This window comes from Podarcis filfolensis (genome assembly GCF_964270895.1).
Source record: "Podarcis filfolensis genome assembly, chromosome: 3".
In the NCBI taxonomy this organism is placed as follows: Eukaryota; Metazoa; Chordata; class Lepidosauria; order Squamata; family Lacertidae; genus Podarcis; species Podarcis filfolensis.
This window is the reverse complement of record NC_139606.1, coordinates 76,196,988-76,201,540: the sequence shown is the minus strand read 5'-3', so window position 1 is coordinate 76,201,540 and position 4,553 is coordinate 76,196,988.

The window sequence follows — 4,553 nt, the reverse complement described above, 5'->3', positions numbered from 1 at the left end:
AGAAATGGTCTCCGGTGTTTTGGGGTAGAACAGAGTTGCATTATAAATGCTTCTGTGTCATAGTCTGAAACAAGTAAAATCTATATTCATGATTTGTTTGTGCCTTTTAAATAGCAGTTATGGGATTGAAGTAAATATATTCAGTCCTGGGTGGGTGGAAGAGGAGGATAATGAAATTCTTTCCAGCGGAGAAAAAGAGAACAACATTATTTAGAAAAGATCCACACAGGAAATAAATATTCAGATTTGAAATGCTGGAATTCCAGTCAAAATTATTAACTAGACTCTATGGCATAACCTTAACAGTATCAATTATAAATATTTGCAACTTCTATTTTGATGAGACTTTGTTTTCAATAAGCTAATATAATAACCCTTTTATTCACAGATTTGTATATTGCCAATTGTACTCATGAAAATATATTAGAAACAAGAGCCCCGTTAAAGATGCAGTCCTATTCTCTTGAGCTCCACTTCTAAAATATTTGCGACCCACTGCCTATGGAGCTGTAGCAGGAGTGGGAAACTGAACCTGACCATCAGGCCTGATCTTTTATTTGTCACACCCACCTGTTGGGTGCCCAACTTTGTGCCCACCTGCCAAACTCAAAGGGGCTTGTTGATCAGTAGTTATAGTGAGCCCCTTTGAAGTCAGCTATCAGCTGATCAGTGCTGACAGCAAGCTCAGTTTCCAATCAAGTCCTTACTGCATCTGAGTCCAGTGGAGTCACTGGAGAATCAGAGGAAGTCATGTTACAGCAGCATAAATCAAAATATAACTTCTGGAGCAGCTTTATACCAACCGGAAGAGGGTACCAGAGGAAGCGATCACTTCCTTGCCAGTGCAATGCTGCTATCATTTTGCCTACCAGTGTGGTTCCTGCTTATACACTACCAAGACCAACTACGTTGCTGCCCCTGCAGGAAGCCAAGAGTGTTTGGCTTCCTTAACTGGGCAGATATGGAGAAAATACCTTTCAGAATGGGAATGATTTCTGCAACAGACAGAAGCCAGTCCAGTTCTTCAAAGAGGCTAACATTGCCAAGTGTTTGGTTTGTGTGGAATGGCACAATGATTAAAGAGTGATGGTTCAAATATTCTGGGTTATACATAAACCTCATTGCTATGATTCCTCTGTAATGAAGTTGATGCCTTAATCATCCATGGGCAAGTGGGGGGGCCATGCCAAAAATCTCCAAAAAAATTAAATAAATGGTGCCACAATTATGGTGTAATGAACTTGGCAATTAACAGAATTAACATGGAAGAGGATATGAGCAGACTGAAGTTCTAAACATTGTCTGTTGGAAAGCAAGAACCTTTTTGTCTTGGAAAATGCATGAGAAATGCAATACATGTTTAGCAAGGTAGACCCAGCAGAATTTTTATATGTGCTATTTTAAAATAGCAGAAGCCCCCAAGGCCTTCTCCTGTTTTAGCTAGACTGTCCTCTTGCCCCACAGAGCAAGATGCCCTGTGAGAAGGACCCTGATTATTATACTTGGTGCTGAGGCTTGTTTGTATAACCGAAGCCAAGCTGTACAGGAATTTAAACATGAATTTATCAACATCAGGTCTGAAGCTGTGGGGTGGAGATGAAACCCCTATCCTGCCTCTGGCTTCTCCCTGCAGTTCATTCCCTGAGATCATTTCATTTTCATGCAAGCTTTGATACGAAAGCCTGGTTGAAAGCAAAGTGTAATGGGAAAGTGAGGGCCTGAGAGAGGTTCAGTACTCTATCCACACATTTGCTTCTGGACTTCCCAGAAGCATTTGGTTAGCCATTATGGGAAACAGAATGGTGGACTACATGGGCCTTTGGTCTGGTCCAGCAGGAGCCACCCCTCCTCCACTCTACATGTGACTGGGGCAGCCCCGTCTTAATGACCAAGGTCTGCTATACAGCTGTTTCTCCCTCAAAAACTTCCCTCAAGGATATTTCTGTGAGTACAATATGTTTCAAGAACGAACTCGAGGCAGTCAAAAACATGGGCTTTCGTATTTTGAATGGGAAGCCAAATTCTGACATTGATTAATAGACCGGTGTGTTTATCAATCTATCAGAGAGACAGACGCTCCATAAGCTGATTCCTTTCAGCTTCGATATATACAACCATATATATTATCACTTATGGCAGCCACTTACAGAAGCCCTGAGGGACAAACTGCAGAAGGGAATAAATAAGTAGACCCAGATAATCATTCACTGAAATTCCGTTTTATTTTTTCATAATACTGCATGATTTCAGATCTTAGCAGAAAGTGACAGTGACATTGTAAGAACCACAGTTGAGAGGGAAGGTTCTTACGTATTTGAACTATTTGATCTCCTTTTCTAACATGGTTGGTAGATGTGTGCTGCAGCCCATAAATACCTAACCAACGACGGTGTTTGGCACAAGGGGGGCATTCTGTATATACCATCCTATCAGGTGGTCTGTCCCACAGTGTTGGAATCAGGCCTTCAGTGCAGCGGTACTTATTTTTGGAACTTCCAGAGCATATCAGAGAGGCTACTTCTCTATTGTGGGTGTGTGCAGTGCTAGATTAAACCCTGTGGAGGCCCCATGGCAGTCAAAATTTGGGGAGGGGGCCCTCACAAATTATTTCCTCATATGCTTTTTTATTTCACCAACCAACAATTATAATAAACCAGTTTTGACCCATTGTTGTGGGAACCCTAAATGGCCCGGGGACCACAGGCCTACTCTGCCTATTTGGTAATCTGATACTGGGTGTGTGTTTGTTTTCTTTTGCCACCTGCTAACAACATTCCCCTTTCAACAAACCTTATAAAATCTTTAACCCTGTTGCCTTCTGCCCTGGATCTATTTTTTTGGATGTCCTCCTTTTTAAACTGTTTTTATATTGTTACATGCCACCTCAATCTCTGATGACTGGCTGTACAAGATTCCAGGGGTTGCAGACCTGCTTATCCAGAGTTTGAGTTTCCTTTGGGACAATAGGCACAATGGAGGCTGTAGTGCAGGGGTCAGCAAACTTTTTCAGCAGGGGGCCAGTCCGCTGTCCCTCAGACCTTGGAGGGGGCGCAGGGCAGAGGACTATATTTTTTGGGGGGAATGAACAAATTCCTATGCCCCACAAATAACCCAGAGATGCATTTTACATAAAAGCGCACATTCTACTCATGTAAAAACACGCTGATTCCCGGACCGTCTGCGGGCTGGATTTAGAATGCGATGAGGCCAGATCCGGCCCCCGAGCCTTAGTTTGCCTACCCATGCTATAGTGTCTTTATGGCTTATTTACACACATGTACACCTGAGCCTGGAGGGACTCATAGCAGCAGCAGCAGCACCCCAAAACACACCAGCTTACTCCATAGTAGCAATATCAGCATCCTTCCCCTACAGCCTCTCTTGCTCTGTTGAGTACATCCCAGCTCAGTGTTCCTCTCTGCTTCCTGGTTATAGTGCGGGTCATCAGCACCACACTCTAATCAACTGAACTATCCTTATAAGTTTGCAGGTTCAATCCCCATATGGGACAGCTGCATATTCCTGCATTGCAGAGAGTTTGACTGGATGATCCTCAGAGACCAGTTATATGTACAGGTATATGATTCCACATTATTAAAAAACGCCAGCCTACTCAAGAAGTGCTTGTTGTAAGTTTTGTGAAATCTCATTCAATTTGCTTTTTTATAATACGGTACAAGAAGAGCCAGTCATTTGTGTCTATGCTTAAAAAACCCAAAATAAAAGCAACATAATAAAAAACAGAGTTGTCTTGAACTCAAACCTATTCAGAGTAGACCCAATGAAATTAAATTAGCCATGTCCATTCATTTCCATGGGTCTACTCTGAGCTAGCACTGGGTGCAACCCAGAGATAGCAACTTCACAACCTTAAGAAGGCAGGTGTTTCTTTCACCAGCTCACTAAATAAATAATTCCCAACCAGGCCTCACAAATCAGCAGCACTTACACTGCCAAGCTCAATAAATAAAGCAATGCTTTCCACTGCTATTCCTTTTTGGTTCCTGGGAAGCCAGCAAATAGCTAACCACAACACGGTCTGCATGTGAAAACAGCTGAAATGTATGGGCCTATGGACCAGTTATTGCAAATACAGTATTTTAAAAGACCGCAAAAAGGGGGAGGGGGCAATTGCCAGAAAAAGTTGTTAAAATAACAAAAGACTCCCCAGATTCTAAAAGAAAATGCATTCACTATGTGGCCTGGCTCAGAGGTAAGCCATCAATACATTCAAGATAAAAGCATCAACTAGAACATGAAATAAGAGCATGAACGTAAATGTTCTTCAGTAGTGAGATGTGAACAGGAATAGAGCAGTGGAACCTCAGGGACCAGCAATGGCAGAAAGATATTGCATAGCGTGGACTTGCAGTCCTGCAATAATTTCTCCTGGATGACTTGCTAGGTAAGTTTAGCTAATACCCACAGTCTAACTGATCATTGTATTATGTGGAAGAAATTACAAAGCATTTAAAGCGATGACTCCAGTCAAGCTATATCAGGCATAGGCAAACTCTGGCCCTCCAGATGTTTGGGACTACAATTCCCATCAT